Source organism: Cervus elaphus, chromosome 9, assembly GCF_910594005.1.
Source record: "Cervus elaphus chromosome 9, mCerEla1.1, whole genome shotgun sequence".
In the NCBI taxonomy this organism is placed as follows: domain Eukaryota; kingdom Metazoa; phylum Chordata; class Mammalia; order Artiodactyla; family Cervidae; genus Cervus; species Cervus elaphus.
The window spans coordinates 33,479,926-33,497,833 of record NC_057823.1 but is presented as its reverse complement, the minus strand read 5'-3'; the positions used below and the strand labels follow the sequence as shown (position 1 = coordinate 33,497,833).

General features: G+C 42.9%; 1 protein-coding gene across 6 annotated transcripts in view; it reads left to right on the top strand.

The window, feature by feature from the left end:
- Positions 1 to 15,325: 15,325 nt before the first annotated feature.
- The window catches only part of LOC122699847 (synuclein alpha interacting protein), a 153,869-nt gene continuing 151,286 nt past the window's right edge, over positions 15,326 to 17,908 (top strand). Inside the window, exon 1 of one of the 6 annotated variants that reach the window (XM_043912263.1) lies at positions 15,326 to 15,499. The gene's annotated coding sequence lies outside the window, so the exon portion shown is untranslated. Of the gene's footprint in view, positions 15,500 to 15,684; positions 15,800 to 15,887; positions 16,016 to 16,089; positions 16,161 to 16,504; positions 16,627 to 17,908 lie in introns of those variants that run through there. The other 5 variants (XM_043912262.1, XM_043912260.1, XM_043912257.1 and 2 more) reach the window with 5 other exon arrangements.

Sequence of the window (17,908 nt, the reverse complement as noted above, 5' to 3'; positions counted from 1 at the left end):
TCTTTCTAATGTTCTGTCACCATTAAGATCCCCTGATTAGGGATTTATAACTGCAATCTCATTTTATTATATATATATATATATATATATATATATAAAGTTTTCCCCTACCATGTAATTCTTCTCTCTTGAGCATGAACATATTTAACTGAGTGAGTGAACAGTAAATAAATGTTTATTTTATAATTGATTTATGAACACTTAACGCAATTCAAATCAAAGCCTTCAATTTTCCTTTATCCTTCACATAGCTTCTTCATTGAACATGAAATTAACTAAGGTGATATTTATAAATTTTCTTTATGTTGTGTTAAAGTTCAAGTAAATTGAACAAAAGGCATCACCTGTGGAAAAATTAGAAAGTACTGTATTTAGATATAACTATGTCCAAAATGCTTAAGTGGTCAGGAAGACTTACTCCTGGTAAAACAATATTATTGTCTATTCCAAACTGCCTTATTAAAGAACACAGTGAAACTAGAAGGGTTAACCAAAGACTAATCACTGAATTTAGGGAAATATTCAGAGGAAATATTACAGTCTGTGAAATAAATTTTTACTTAAAGAAGTACAGAAAAATAGTCTACTTTCTTTATAAGAACCTTAGATTAATTTCTCTTCCCTATGATCTTAATAAAAAGCCAGTTGTATTACATACTACATTTTCAGTTGCTTCTTAGAGAATGAGATTGAAATACTGTATATGGTCTATACTCTTCAAAGAAAAAGCAATTAAATGAAATAGGAATTTGATGGTATCAGAAAAGATGGGACCAAACTGAAAAGACCAGAGACAAAAGTGATAATTGAATGTTTTATTCAGTTGGAACAGTGCTGTCTTCTTTATCCCAGTTTGACCCCACATGTGTTTCTTTTGAGTCCCCTCATTGAACATAACATGGGAGGCCTTTCAGTGTGGTTCTGTAGAAGCAGTGAGCAGACCCAGTCATGTAGGTGTCCTCTAAAAGCCTAGGCAGAGGAGCCAGAGAAGAGGAGACAGATAAGTGTAAGAAAAGTGAGCAGTGAAATCCATGTGTTTTAAACAAGATCTTTCACTGCCTCTCTTGTAGAATGTCAAAAAGCTGCCTTATGCTGGAGAATGTTCCCTGGCAGAGCTCTCTTCCCCTGCTGTGGGGAGGAGACCGAAGGATTGTTAAGTTATAATTGCTGCTGTGTTAGGACAGCCCATCAAGTTTCCTGTCAAAATGGCAGAAGGCAGGAGGCCAGGCTAAGTTCTTGTGGTAGGGGGCTGCCTCTTCATGTGCTTTGAGGAGTTTCTAAATCACCTCTGTCACTGAAAATCTCCCCTAAGAAAGTGCCTTAAAGCCCCACCATTATATTCATTCCTTTTGCATAAAGATTCCCAACCAGATTCAGGAGGAACCTCTTGGCTGAACCTATTTCCCAAGAGATGTACCCACAAGTGACCTTCAGTTATATGGGTTTATGGGCTTCACTTCCTTGCAGTAGGAAATGGCAACCCACTCCAGTATTCTTGCCTGGAAAAATCCCATGGGCAGAGGAGCCTGGTGGGCTACAGCTCATTGGGTCACAAAAAGTTGGACACAACTGAGTGCGTGACACATAGGCTTCACTCCAGATCCTGTTAGGATCCAGAGGGAGTAGGATACAAGACAAGTGTATTTTGGTGGCAAGTGTTCAGTGGAGACAGAAAAGTCTGAGATGTGATACACGGCCCAGATCTAAGAATCAAGTCTGGTCCCAGGAAGTCCAGCCCCTAAAGATAGTAGATTTCTATTTTGAGAAATGGAGAGGAGTTGAAAAGTTAAGTGAGGTGGTTGGTACCCAACATAAACTTGACCTACCCCACAATTTTGCAGGCAAGTCCTGGCCTTGAGTAAGGAAAGGACCCTGTTAGGAGGTCAACCAGTTATGACTCACTGGTAATTGCCGAACAGTAAAGCAAAAGCCCTTCCAGGAGTTGGGTTGCCTTGGGCCTCAGACACTTCCCTGCATTTCATTGTTGAACCAGGAATCTGCCATCAGGAGCTTCTCTTCCTTGTCAGTAGAGAGGCAGGGCTTGCTGTTTTAACCAGCCATTGTTTTTTGACATGTAATCTATTGCAATCAGAGATTTCCTTAAAAATCGCCTCATGTTATTGGGTTGGCCGTAATGTTCATTCAGGATTTTCCATAATGTGTTATGAAAAACCCAAGTGAACTTTTTGTCCAACCCAGTATTTTCTTACTTTCAACAACAGTATTGAAGAAACAATGAAACAGAAGTGAAAGTAGGGTCACAGGCAAGGCACCTGCGCTTCCTGTTCTGCTCAGGTTATCTGAGAACCAGTGCTACCCATCAGCCAGGACGTTTTACTCCCCTGCTTTCAGACACAAAAAGGTCAGTGTAAAGAAAATTAAGCCAGGTGATAAACCAACACAAGAAGGGATCATTTTTTCATATGTCCTTGCCTGGAGAAGGTAGAGGAAAATATTACAGGTAATTGAGTCAGGCTTCAGTAACCTAAAGTGCCATAAACAACACCCCTTCCCACTGCCAAAAAAAGCAGGGGTGGGGGCTAGTACTGTCTGAATGTTTGGTAATGATATACAAGCAGAAAGAAAAGAGTGAACTATTTTTTAAAAACTCTCGAACTACTTTTAAAAACTCTTGAAGTTTCCTTGGAAAAAAATTCAAAGCAGAAGGTAAAATAAATGAGTCCTGTCCACTGGGCTGATTAAAGAGTAGCAATTATATTGTCAATCCTGCCAGGAGTCAAATACCCCCACAGAATTCAGAATTAGAGGTGCTTATAAGGCTTTCGATCTAGACAAATGGACCACAGATATCTGCCTAAAGGTGAAGAGCTGTTTTACTACCTGCCTTGTGTGATAATGGACAGAAGCTGACAGTGAAAACGGCAGAGATGGTAGGTGAAGAGGTCAGTCATCTGCCAAGACCTGTAGGCCTGGAGTGTGATTTGAATGTTACACACAACACGAGGAAAGGCAACTTGCGCACGTGTGCTTGTGGGTGTAGACTTCACCGGTCCTGGGTTTATGTTGATGTTTCTTCCGATGTCACACTTTAAATTGTGCCTCACTGTGGCCTATTTCATCACATCCAGTATGTGTGTGCACAAAGCTATGGACAAGATGGAGACTTTAATCGGTTCTTGCTCCGATCATTAGTTCACAGTCTATGATTAGGAAACAGTTACAATAATAATACAAATGAGAACAATTTTGAAAAAGGGAGGAGTATGAAAATATATTGAGGGCATTTGTTACAGCACTAGATCTAACAGCAAAAGCAACAGAAAACAAAGAAACTAGAGACAGACTAAATATTTGTCAGTCATTGAAATACTGTGTGTGTTATCACTCAGTCGTGTCTGACTCTTAGTGACCCCATGGACTGTAGCCCACCCGGGCTCCTCTGTCTGTGGAATTCTCCAGGCAAGAATACTAGAGTGGGTTGCCATTTACTTCTTCAGGGGATCTTCCTGACCCAGGGATTGAACCCTGGTCTCCTGCCTTGCAGGCAGACTCTTTATCAACTGAACCACCAGAGAAGCCCTTTAATTGAAATATTAGTCATCAGCTAAATAAAATGATGTGAAACTTATGTTTTTGCATGAAAAGATGTGCATAACATGTTTTTGTTTAAAAAGGAATTAATTTGGGAACCAGATGCCTACTTTGATTCCATTTTTGTTAAAAGCCAAAGAAACATTTTTTGAAGGTGAGGAAGAGGTTCTGGGAAAGTACATTTAAAGACACACTCGAAGGATAGGTTTGAAATGTAAGCTTTGGATTTTTATTTTTAATGACTTCTTTACTAATGATTTTTTAAATGAGTATATATGTTGTTTTATTAATTCTAAAAGCCATCTTTTTTTGTTTAAAAAATAGGGAAATGGTGAAATAAAAAACCAATAGAGCTGAGAGGTATGATTTTAAAAATTGCACTTTTGCATGCAGACTACCGCCTATGCCAGAAATGGTTAATTTTATTGCAATTATTTAGTTTGTGTTCAATTCTAGAGGGTGAGTTAAGATTGACAGAATTTCCATGTGTATAATTATGTGTGTGTAATTTCTGCTAGTACATTTGAGAGGAGAAATTACCTAATCATTTCCACTTTTCTTTCTTTTTTTCATTTTTGGAGGCCATTATTATGCTTTCTTTTTTCTTTCCTTTCTCTCTCTCTCTCTTTTTTTTTTTTTTTTGACACAGTTTTTATTTGCACTCACACATACTGTATTAGTTAGAATCTTTTGATCGTAACAGACAGAAACCCAGCTCAAACTAGCTTATGCTGAAAAGAAAAGTTTAATGGGAATTTTGTGATCATATAAGTAAGAAATCTGGGGGCTTAAATTTTTTCATCAAGATTTCTTTCCTTTTACATCTCTTAGTACTATACTACCTCTACACTGTCTTCATTCTCAGTCAGGCTCTCTCCTCAGAGCAGCAAAGATGGCAGCCACAACTGCCCAAGTCTTACATCCCTGTCAGCACCAACAGCCCCAAGGGAACAAAAAGGAGTGCTTCTTTTTCAATAGCCACAACCAGTCCTCCCAAACCTATGGCCAAGAGGATGGGACGTTCTGATTGGCTCCTCTTGGTCATGTGCCCATCGCTATGGCCAGGGAGGCAGGTCAAGTGATAAACACATCTATCAGCTGAGGAAGGGAGTGTTCCCTGAAGAAAAGATAATAGCTGTTACAAGAAGGGAGAAAGTCTGCCAAGTAGGCAAAAACAACAGATATACACTAAACATGGGATTTAAACTGTGTCGTTCTCCATAAGAAAAAAATGAAAGAGCCTCCCTCATCTTTTTGGTCTTCCTAAATTCTTGAAAATTTTTCCTCCTTAAGTTTCTACAAGTTCTGTGAAAAATCCCTCTCTGAATTGGGAGACAAGATTGCCTGTGTTTTTCTTTCCCTTTGTATCCTGTTACGATCAAAAGTTTCATGCTTTGGTTTACCCAACTGTCCTGTCATTTGCCTTCCAATGGTTTATCTCAAAAGGAAGCTGGTAAAATGAAAGATTTTGATTTTTAAAATACCTTATTTGAGTGGGGATGGGGGAAGAAAACACTGTTTCAAATGGGGTTTTTAAAAGCCTTGAGTTGGCGAGTTGTTGCATAAAAATAACTTATGTTCTTTTCCCTGAGCCAGCAGTCCTTTAAAAAAAGCAGGTGTTCCGGATACTGGAGATGACAAACAGCTTTATAACTAACACAAGGAAGAGCAGAGAACAGGGAACTTTTCTGCCAAGTGTTAGAGCCAAGGGCAAAATATTCCAAAATGGACTTTTTTGTAACCATTTCAAAACAGAGGAAGCCAGAGGATTAGTAAAACAGTAAGTGTACAGTCTGGTCACTTTGAAGCCTGACATATTAGTCAGTTTGCTAAGGGAGTACATTTATGCAGATCTTTTCAAGGGAAAAGATTTTTCCTTCAGCCAAGTATGAAGACACAGTAGTTTTTTTCTGTATCCTCAGTCATGCTAAGCATCATCAACATCTGTTGCATAACCTACATGGAGTGGGGCTATTGTCAAGAAGTTTGCAGAATACTCATTAGCTTAGAATACCTTAGCTTATTGATTGTAAAAGGCTTCTTTCTGCTTGTTTAGTTGCTGTTTTAGAGGAAAGAAAGGAAGGTTCAATATAATTTTGGAGGATTATTCATGCTCCCTTTTTAAAAAAAAAATCTAAGGCAATCTGAGGGACAGTATATTCTGAAGCCCCTCGGTCCCTTGGCATGAGGATAATATAGTGTTTTGTTTTATTTTTTTATGCTCCTGGTTTCCTTCTTTGGGAACATCTACAGAGCACATCAATAAATATTGTCTAACACTTATCGATGAGTTTTTCTACCAAGCATTAATTTTTCCAATACTGTGTAACTGCACACCCATCTCTTACCTCCCACCCAAACCTGAAACTGGCTAGCCACCCTCTGACGACACTGTCATCCGTTTTGATGGAATGGTTTAGGATGGATGCTGGGGAGCAGGTATGATGGGGTGATTTTTCACATTCCCTAGAACCGAGCTGTCCAATAGAAATATAATGTGAGAGAAATATTCAATTTTAAGTTTTGAAGTAGCTGGATTAAAAAAAGATTATAGGTGAAATTCATTTTCAATATATTATTTGACCCATATATTCCAACAGTACACAATTATTAATGGATATTCTATGTTCTTTTCTCTGCACTAAGACTTTGAGATCCAGTGTGCCTATTACACTCAAAGCACAGGTCAGTTGGCACTAGCCATGGTTCAAGAGCTCAATAGCAACCTCTGACTAGTTGCTACTGTATGGAGCAGTGTAGCCCTGGAAGGACCCTGTAGGTTATACTTAAGAGCATTTGCTGTGGACCTGTTATGCTTTCATATAATATTATATAGTTCTGAGTAGTTCAGGATACTGTGAGCAGTAGAATTTCTTCCCCCTACCCAAATCCTCATTTCCTTGATTCTGTACCAAGATTCCATGTTCTTTCCCCCTGGTCAATGTAGCTACTAAAAGCCATTGTCAAGGTCATGACGGTCCTAGAAAATGTGGAAAGTTAGAGTCCAGGAGAAGTGTTCCAAATTTATAGGTCACAATTCTTCTTGAATTCCATATAAGAAAACACAGTGTTTAAAATGCATCTGTATGATTATTTATGATTCTCATAGGTTTTTTTTCACCACCCTCATGATTTTTTGCTGACTTGCTCTTAAATGTGTTTTGTGTTCTAGTCTCAATTCTCCAGTGTTTTGGAACAATTGATCTCTTTTCTGTTATACCTGGCCACACATTTCCACTAGCACTGCTTGATCCTCACACCAGGGAGTATGCTGTAGGAGGTTTGACTTTCTCTGAAGACTTGCTGTCTAGGAATTAGCACAATGCAGTTATATTGTTCTCACAGATGCTTTATAAGCACTTTAATAAGTCAACATTTCCACTTGTGTTTCCCAAATATATCGTTAATGGTGGTATTGATGATAGATTTTGCTTTTGTATCTGAGTGTACCAGGCCAAGTGGTAGATGACATAGATGTGTGTGTGTGTGTGTGTGTGTGTGTGCGTGTACACATACGCTCTGTCATGTCCAACTCTTTGCAACTCCAGAAACTATAGCCTGCCAGGCTCCTCTGTCCATAGAATTTTCTAGACAAGAATACTGAAGTAGGTTGCCATTTTCTCCTCCAGGGATCTTCCTCACCCAAGGATCTAATCCACGTCTCTTGCATCTTCTGCATTGGCAGGTGGGTTCTTTACTACTGAGCCATCTGGGAAGCCCCAATAGCCCTCCTTAAATCACTTAGTTATTTGAGAATAACTCTGAACACTTTGGTTTCTGCGTGGTCAATGGATTGATACTGAGCAGTCCGAGCTGGTTCTTCTACCTGGAATTCTTCTTGCACTGTTGGCACAGTTGTCCTCTTTTCTTTCTTCAAATTTCAGAGGCCTTCCCTGACCACCCAATATTATATTGTATTCTCTATGTTTTTCTCCCCCCCTCCACAGTATTCTGTTGTTGCCTTCATAGGTCTTGGCAACACTGAAACATGCTTGTTTATTGACTACCTTCCTGGTGGCTCAGACGGTAAAAGCGTCTGCCTACAATGCGGAAGACCTGGGTTTGATCCTTGGGTTGGGAAGATCCCCCGGAGAAGGAAATGGCACCCCACTCCAGTACTCTTGCCTGGAAAATCCCATGGATGGAGGAGCCTGATAGGCTACAGTCCATGGGGTCACAAAGAGTCGGACACGACTGAGTGACTTCACTTCACTCACATAAGAGCAGTCTAGTGTGTCTATTCTGTCCAATATCCTAAACAATTAACACAATGCCTGAAAGTGAAAGTGAAGTTGGTCAGTCGAGTCTGACTCTTTGCGAGCCCATGGACTGTAGCTTGCCAGGCTCCTCCGTCCATGAGATTCTCCAGGCAAGAATACTGGAATGGGTTGCCATTTCCTTCTCCAGGGGATCTTCCCCACCCAGGGATCGAACGCAGGTCTCTTGCATTGCAGACAGACGCTTTAACCTCTGAGCCACCAGGGAAGCCCCAACACAGTGCCTAGTGCATAGCAAATGCTCAAATATTTGCATAAATGTGTAACCAAGTACCTTGCATTTTTCCAAGGACTGTATTTTTCCATTTATGTCACTATAACAATAAGCATCTCAAAATCATATTGACAGCCCTAGAGTTAAATGTGGAAGATACTCCTCTCGCTAAAAATGTTTCATTGTTAAAAGTATTTCCTCTTCTCTATTTCTAAGGGTGGGATGTGCTGAGAGAATAGCATTGAAACAAGTATACTATCAAGGGCAAAACAGATCGCCAGCCCAGGTTGGATGCATGAGACAAGTGCTCGGGGCTGGTGCACTGGGAAGACCCAGAGGGATAGGATGCGGAGGGAGGCGGGAGGGGGGATCGGGATGGGGAACACATGTAAATCCATGGCTGATTCATGTCAATGTATGGCAAAAATCACTACAATATTGTAAAGTAATTAGCCTACAACTAATAAAAATAAATGAAAAAAAATAAATTATTAGTCAAATCACCACTGGAGGTCTCAGTTGAATGTTAAATGCTGTTTACAAACCAAAGTTAAATGTGAAATTGGAAGCTAAAAGTTTTTTTAAACTTTAAATTGTCAGAGAACCAATGGCAATACTAAAACATGAAATGAAAGGTTTTCTCAATGTTACATGATCTAAATGATTATAATAAAAGTAAGTTTGTGGACAACTATACACATACCATATAGCAATCTAGAATGTACTATTATTGTAGTTTAAGAAAAAAAGAATTCTAGTGCTATTTAATGCCATGACACAAGTAGAGAAATAGGGATATTTCCATCCAACAAAGCAGCAGTCAGCTCTAGGGTTCTTTTTTTTCCAGTGAATTCACCCAGGTGCCATAGGTTTTCTAGAGTTCATTTATTTAACAAATACTTGTTTAAACTTTTAATGTGTTCACTTTTAAGTCTTCTTAGAATATTAGATTATTTAATGCTGATAACAATCTTTTGAGTGGGTACTATTAACCTCTCATTTCATAGCTGTGAAAAGTAAGGCCTGGACACATGAAGTGACTTTGAAGGTGGTAAGAAGGGAAGTTGGGATTTAATCCCAGGAGGTCTGACTCCCAGATCAGGGTACTTAACCCTTATACTGAGGGTTACTTTGGACTTTGAGTTTAAAAGCATTCAGTCTATCGACAATTACATCTTTCTGTATTCTTCCCACAAACCACCTTTAAAACATTTCCCATGATTTACAAGGACCGTTTTTCATCAGCCATCAGCTTTTCTCATCCTGTCCAATATGTATTTAGCTTTTCTTTCCTTGATTTCTTCTAAAGAGGACCATATGTCCCTAGGACGAGGAATTGGAAACTGGAAGCTATAAATTTATAGAAGAAAGTAAAACTCGTAAGATAGTCATATCTAGGAAGACTGAATATCTTACTTCATTTTCAGAACTGGACTTTCTGCACTAAAACTGTTTGGAAATAGGATTTATTCTGGTTTGGAATAGTGGGGATTATAATTACTTATGCATTCCATTCACTGACAGCTTTCTTCTATACTTAGAGGTAACCAATTCTAATGTCTTTGTATGACTTATCCAAGGGGAAAAACTTTGTTCTGTTAATCCCTAGAAGCTGATTAAAGATCAAGTCAGAGACCAGTCTATTATAGTTTTAATCCTCATAAACTCTAAATCACTTTACTCCATTTCATAGCCATGGACATCGTCTGTAGAGCTATCCAGTTATCTCCAAATGCATGTTTCCAGTGCTGAGGTAGAATAGGTGAGGGGAAAAAGGTGAATTATTCATAAAGACAATAAAAACTCTGAATCAAAGCACATACATATCATAGCAATATTCAAAATACAGATTATGTGCATGCTAAATTGCATTAGTCATGTCTAACTTTTTGTAACCCAATGAATTGTACTCCCCCCACTCCAGGCTCTTCTGTCAATGGGATTCTTTAGGCCAGAATACTGGCACGGATTGCCATGTCCTCCTCCAAGGGTATCTGTCCAACCCAGGGATTGAACCAGAGTCTCTTGGTCTCCTGCATTGGCAGGCAGGTTCTTTACCACTAGCGCCACCTGGGAAGCCCACAGATTATATGCTGTAGTAAAATCTTGAAAACATAAAAGAGAGACATCAGAACAGATTCGACATCAATTTACATCAGTGACTGGAGTAGCTATTAATGAAGCTATTAATGAAGATGAGAGAGAGACTAGAATTTAAAAGGGGGAAAGGATGATTTTAAAGACAAAAAACAGACAAATAAGAATGATTTTATTCAGGCTCTTGAAATAGGAAGAACACCTCAACCCTGCATACCAGAGTGTTTCTGATGGGTGATGTTGTATTAGAACTTTGTAGGGAAGGACAGACATGTTACAAGTGAGATGATTTACATTTGGGATGGTTGTAATCAGAGGAAGTCTAGGTCAGTTAGCTGAACAGGAAACATTTTCCTCTGTGTCTAGCAAGTTTCAGAGGGACCCACAGTTGTAATCTCAGCTATTCATTCATGAGACAAAGAATGGGAAATTGGAGGGTCTGCGTCTGGTCTTGTCAGCACATTCAGGCAGAAAGGGGAAAATCTGTGTCTGGGCTTGTCCTGGGTAAACAAAAGAGTCATGTCCAAATCTTATGAAGTCATGAGAAAGAGTGGACCGTGGGTTTTATCAAAGTCATGGGGAGGAGGCTTTTTGTGTTAAGCCATTGCCCAGAACACAATAAGGTGGGTGCACTTCTCAATGATTGTTAATTTGTGGGAGCACAGGGCTTAGGCAGCTTCACCATTGTCAATGGCAAACGGATTCAGAGCAGAGGCATCAGTGGACACATAGTGAGATGTGCGTGTGCATTAGTTGCTTGGTTGTGTTCAACTCTTTGCAACCCCAAGGACTACAGTCCTCTAGATTCTTCTCTCCATGGAATTCTCCAGGCAAGAATATTGGAGCGGGTTGCCATTTCCTTCTCCAAGGGATCTTCCCAACTCAGGGATCAAACCTGGGTCTCCTGCATTGTAGGCAGATGCTTTACCATCTGAGCCAGCAGGGAAGCCCATAGTGAGATGTGCTGTGACCCAAAGGGAGACCAATTCAAATAGATCTGAAGGCAACAAGCCACTCTGGAGGGAAAAGGTTTTCCATAAAAAGGATCCAGGAAAAAGGGACCTACTGAAGATGATGTGGGTGGAGTCCCTAGGAAAAGACCAGTCCACTGAACTCAGGTTGCTGCAGAAACATCACTTTTAAACCACAACTGCAGATTTGCAGATGAAGCTTAAGAATGGGCAGAGTGTCTCTCAAGGCCAACATGAATAGTGCGTCCAAATCAACTTCAGGTAGAATAAAGCACAAACCTGCACAAATCTGACTATTGGATTAAAGTAATTGTAGTTAAATCTAGCCATGAATACTTGTGTAGAGTTTGAATCCAGAGTTCCTCTAGGTATCTCTAAACCAGCTTTTGCACCCTGCTGGTAGCTCATTATGGAAGAGAAGCACAGGGGAAAGATCACAGTCCCAAATCAGTTGATTTACTGAAAACCCCTTAATGCTTCATGGATAGTTTTTTTTTTTTTTTTGGTATGTTTTTGCCCCAGGGGTTCTCAGAACACATGGCAAGACATTCATCTGATTGTAGTTTTGTGCATGGTCTAGTTTTTCCCAATTAAAAATCCCAACAATAAAATTGCCAATGATCTGTAAGGATGGGTAAAGTACAGTAACAGGATTAAATGGAATTTCACGATAATCTCAGCAAATCAGATTAACAATGCATAAAATTTCTCCTATACCTAATCTTCTACTGACATTGTTATATTATAAGCAGCTAAGCTGCTAGGCTTGAATTTCATCCCCCTCCCGATTTTAACTTTATTAGAAGTGCTAAAATGAAGCAAAAGGCTAAAACTTGCTTCAAGAAGAGAAAAATGAAGAAATATTGCAGGGAAAAAATCACTAGAAAGTGAAGACATGATCACAGAAAACAGGTCAGGTGAGGAATGCTAAATTCCTAATCAGACTCAGCGCAGGCATACAAAGACCCATGAGTATAGACCTCCCACGTGACGCTAATGGTAAAGAACCTGCCTGCCAATGCAGGACACGTAAGACACAGGTTTGATCCCTGGGTCAAGAAGATCCCCTGGAATAGGAAACGGCAACCCACACCAGTATTCTTGCCTGGAGAATTCCCATGGACAGAGGAGCCTGGCAGACTACAGTCCATGAGGTTGCAAAGAGTCAGACATGACTGAGCGACTAACACTTTCACTTTTATAGCAAAGATGAACTCTATCTAAAGAAGTCTAAAGTTTGTCTGAAGAAACTCAAAAATGTTCCAAAGTTCGATTACTAATCATTCTTTATCAGTCACATTTCTTTGCTCTTGATTTTGTGGTTATTTCAGAAGTTAGAACTGCTATAGAATTTATACTTCTGTTTATCACCTATTTCTATACTTCAGCTCTATGGCTTTTTGTAAAATGCACAAAGACTTTTCTCCTGTTTTATAAGATCTACAGTAAAGTGTAGTATGGTCATCCCTCCTCATCTTATTATTTACCAAATGTCTGGTCATATTGTGGGATGCACTTCCTTGTCCTCTTGTGAGAAGTGGAGCCACATGACTAGTTGTGGCCAATGAATTGTGAGCAGGAGTGACCTGTACAATTTTTGAGCTGGAGTATTTAATGTCCCACATAAGACCTTCAAATTCGCTTTCCCTCACTAGAGTGACCAGCAATATTGCTGTTAGTGGCTGTTTCATTGGGCTGGAGTCTTAAAGTGAAAAAGATATGAGGCAGAGATGCCACTGACCTGGAATTACCATATGGTGACAACAAGAAATGCATTTTTAATGAGCTGTGGAAGTTTTGGCTTCTTGTTGCCTGAATGTTTGTTACTATAATATAACCTAACCTATCATGACTGATACAATTGCATTTGCATGTGAAGTATGATCTGATTCTTGATACATTGTTGTTTAGGTGCTAAGCCTTGCCAGACTCTTTGCAACCCCTGGGACTATAGCCCCTCAGGCTCCTCTGTCCAAGATTCCCCAGGCAAGAATACTGGAATTGGTTGCTGTTTCCTTCTCCAGGCAATCTTCCTGACCCAGAGACAGAACTCATGTCTCCTGTGTCTCCTGCATTGCAGGTGGACTCTTTACCCACTAAGCCACCTGCAAAGTCCAAAAGCATGGGCCCAACTGAATTATAGGTTCCAACTAGAAATCAGAAAGGATCCCAAACAGGTCTTTCTTCAGTGATTCACACTCTGCAATGAGAAATAAAAAGCAGAGCCTTTAATGCAGAGTTGGATGTCTTATTAACAAATCAACACTTAAAGAATGGGAAAAAGAAAAGAAAAAAGAATAGTTTCTATTTGATCGTTGGCAGTGTTGTAGCAGGTTTATTCAATTTTTGTAGCACAATAAAGATATATTATGGAAACTGGGTAAAAAGAAAGAGGCAGCTGTTTAATTGTAATAATTGAATGAATAATTACATGGCAGCTCTTTGGCAGATGATTTACAGTGAAATGAATTTCTGTACTAATTATTTTCAGTAGCTAACTCTTGAATATAAAAATCTGCTCAGTGATGAAGATCCAAATATGAGTAATATGAACTCCCTGGCATGAATGGAAACTGACAACTGAATAGTGGGGGAGAAGAAATGGACATGAAGCAGAAATAATAAGTGCTCTAAGAGTTGCACACTCCAAGCTGTGACAGGCCTGGAAATTCTAAAAAAGGGTAAATGATCTAGTAGCTATGGCTGCTAAGCCATTCCATAGTTAGTACTAGGCTGTAGAGGCAGCTGCTTGAATAGAAAACTGAGTATCAGAGAGTAGTGGGTAGTAAGAAGCCACTGAAGGAGAGGGCAGAGCAACTTATTAACTTGATAAAAAAAATCAATGTTACTTTGAGGAAGCTGGCTTTCTTGCCATCCAGTCTAAAACCTAGCAGCTCTGTTTCAACTCCAATTACTTCACTACTTCCACACTTTGGTGTATCAGTTTGTGGTTTAGGATTTGGCAAGGCTGTGCACAGGAGAAGCAAACCAACAAACAGGCCAAGTGAAAGCAAACTCATTGCCTGTGTGTATAAGCATAGGTTTAAGGCACAGTGTAAAAATAATCACAGGGAAACTATGGTAAATATGTAATCAAAAACATGTTAGAATGAACCATAACAAAAGAAATTTAAAAAAAGGGGGGGGGGAATATCTGAAACAATATCTCAACGACTGTTTTTTTAGACTATAGCATGCCCTTCCTTGGCTACACAAAACCAGTATTTTCTCTCCTCAGCAATGTTTTCTGTCCATGTAACAGGATCATATCCATTCTTTGTTGAACCATTTACACCGAGGTAACACTGGCTTACTTACTGTTAGATGTTTAAGGCAGTTGGAAGGAGATAGCCATGTATAACTCTTCAAAAAATTACTCCTTCATTGTTAAAACTTGATTTTTCAAAAGCAGGCTGTCAAAATATTTAAGAGGATGGCAATAAAAGTATGTTGTGTATAGAACATATCAAGGGTGACACCAACTCCATCCATATCTACTGGATGGAAGCAAGATGTGCTTTTCTGAGAGTTTATAGTAGGCAAAAAAAAAAAAAGGCATTTTTATTTTAACCAGATGTGAAAGAATTAAACCCAATATTTTCAAGTATTTTTTAGTGCCATATGATGTCATCTGATTTTATATTTTCTGAGGGATAGTGGGTATTTTCAAATTGTGAAGCCACTTTCCATGTATGTACTTAAAGTCTTATATATGATAAATAAAAGTAAACAAATTACCACACCGGCAGAACATACTTTTGGCTGTTTATGCTAAGACAGCGGAGAGAGAAATTTAGTTTCTCAATCGGAAATGGAATCAAAAGCATGTGAAATGTCTTCTGCTGGCCTTCAAGGCAGTCCTTATTTCAGAGACTATGTACTCCTCATCCAAAGAGGTCCAGAGCAGGGAGGGCTGGGTGTGTCCTCGGAACAGTCCAAAGGCCTCTTCCCTGCGGTGCCAACATAGCAGCCCCCGGACCTCGTAGGCACTACACTAGTCATCCAGGCAACCACAGTTTTTAAACAACCATGCCCTTCCTTTTTCACTGGTAATATGTTTTCAGTGACAGCCTTACACATACTGTACATCCCACCGCCACTAACCCAGATGGGGCCAAATTTCCCAAGATCGCTGCGCCACTCGTGTCCTCCGGAGTTGGCAAGGGAAGCAGGCGGCCCCTAAGCAGGCAGACGAGAGAACTTGCTTCCTCACACTCTTCTCTGGAGCAGCATCAGACAAGCGGCCACACCCAGGAGCAGGAGAGTGGCCCTCAAAGGCTTTGCTGAGTGAGCTTCTCTGAGCCATCTCTCCCGGGGTGGGGAAAGAGACTTCTGAAAAACCATTTAAAGCTTTCCAAAGGGCAGGAGCGAAACGATCGCGAGCCAAGGTTAGCATCAGTGGTTCCACTCCTCCAGACTTCACTTCGGAAATAAGGAAGGAAAGAGTCAGTCACCAGGGGCTGACTGACGGATGCCTCATCCAGCAGCTCCCCGCCCCCTCCCAATGAAGACAGAGCTGCTGAGAGTAAAGTTAATATTACTAAGGGGCGGTCGGTGTATTAACCGTTGTTGAATTAAAAACACCATCCGTTCAGACCAAAGTCTCCTCCATCCACCACCCATACTCGAGCACGGAACATTCCGGGCAAAGACCTCTCAGCCTTCCTTCCTTGGCGAAGTCCTCGAGGGTGGGCGAGACCTGGGTCGGGGCGGGCGGGGAGGGTTGGGGCTTAGGACTGTGCCAAGGCAAAAATCCTCTGCCAAGGGGCTCCCGAAGCAGGGCACTTTCCCAGGACCGTGCCCACGTTCCGTCGCCCCCTCCCCGAGTGTCTCTGCCCCGCCGAGGCTGGAATCCTGGAATGGCCTGGGGACCAATGAGATGGCAGCGGTTGACGCAGGGATCGGTGAGGGGCGATTTCATCTCCCGGGGGTGGGGGAGAGGCCGCCCAGCGGGGGTGGGGGCGGAGGAGAAAGGGGTAAAAAGTGGGAGGGGAGGACATCGGAGACCGCCAGTCGAGCAGCCAAGACCCAGAGGTGCGAGCGCCAAAGGTAAAGAAGAAAAGAGCAGGTTCGCGGACGCGGAGGCGGCGCGGCCGGGGCTGGGGGCCGCCGCGCGGAGGGCGAGGGAGGGTCGCCGGCAGTCAGGCCGAGCCGGGCTCGCGGGCCGGGGGGCGGGCGCCGGGCGCGCGGCAGCGGCGGGAGGGCGCGGCGGCCGGGGCCGTGGAGACCGCGCCCCCGCCCGGCGGTGCGCCGCGCTCGGCGCTCCGCGTCCCTCCGCGCCAGCTCCCAGCCCGCCGCCCCGGGGCTGCCCTCCTCCCGCTGCCGCGCGCCCGTTGGGGGGCCCGGGGGGGAGAGGCGCCGGAGGCCCGGCCGCATTGTGACGTAGCGGGGCCGCGGCAGCGCCTCCGCCGCCCGCCGGCTCCCGCCGTTCCTGCCTGCTCCCGCCGCCGCCGTCCATCTGTCCGTCCGTCCGTCCGTCCGCGTCTTTGAGCAGCCGCCGCGCCTGGCGCCCGGGGTGAGTCCAGGTCCCGGGGTGGGCGCCGCGGGGAGACGGGGGTGGGGCGCGACGGCGCGAGCGACTGAGCCTTTCCAAGTTTGCACCGGGCGGCCCGGGCGGGGGTCCCCCCCACCCCGCCGCGAGCCCCGGGGAAGGGGGGGCCCTTTGTGCGGCGAGTCCCGGCGGCTCGAGTGGCGGCGGTGCCTCTGCAGAAAGGGTTTGGGGAGAGGTCTCTATAGTAACGTTGGCGGCGCCTGCCAAGCGGCTTCTCTTCTTCTGGAGGGAGCGAGGAGGAGCCCCCACCTCCGGTTCCAAAGGATCGCTCTTTTCCTTTGCCGGTTTCGTGTGCTTATTATTCTTCCTGCCACCTGGGATGGTGTGGGAGGCAAGGATGGGCAGTGCCGGGGCTCCTGAGAACTGAGGTAACCAGGGACGAAGTCATAGTAATAGAAACAGTACCAACAATAATAATAGTAATCGCAACAGAGGGACGCCTGGGGTTGCCGCGGCCCAAGGGCAGCCCCTCGCTCTTGGGCACCGCGGCCCCCTGGCTGCCCGGTCCTCTAGGGCTCCGACCACCACCCTCGGGCGCTGTCCCGTGTCCCCTGCTCCTCCGGGTCAACTGGAGCCAGGAGTGTTTCTCTCCTGGCCGCCTTTCGCGGTGATGGCTCTCGTCTGCAGGTGGTAAGCGAGGTGACTGGCAATTTGGCTATTGTCAAATGCCACGTTTTGTTTATTTCATCTTTACGAAAGGAAAAGAGGGAAAATTATGAGCCATTACTGGCAGCCATACAGTTTCCACAGGAAATACTAGCATTCTTTGAGGAACACGCTACTGCTTGCGGGGAAGAAAGTCTTTAGGAAACAAAAAGGCAACAGCATTGTTGCTCATTTTCAATGGACCGCTAGGAGAGGGGAAACGTGGTGTTTTTTTCCTGTGGGAACAGGCTTGCCTTGGGAAAGTTAATTAAGGAAGCTCACTGTCGGTGGCCCGTTTTTCACTTGCTGGTGGCTGGACCCCGCTCCTCCTGGCTGTCACTGACAAGTGTCCATCAAAGAGCCGTGAGGAAGGGAAGACCACTGCAGGACAGTCTCACCACACACCACGTGCTGTGGAGCCCAGCCAGGGTGCAGTGTGCAGAATGAAATAAGGGCTGTCTGGGGAGGTTTATGAGGATTGCATGTGCGTAGAGTGTGTCAGTGCTCCAAAGTGTCACTCTAAACACATCATTTTCAAGCATGGCTTTCCCTGTTGAATCTGCAGAAAGGCAAAAACCTATTTCTCTTACTGTGGAGCAGA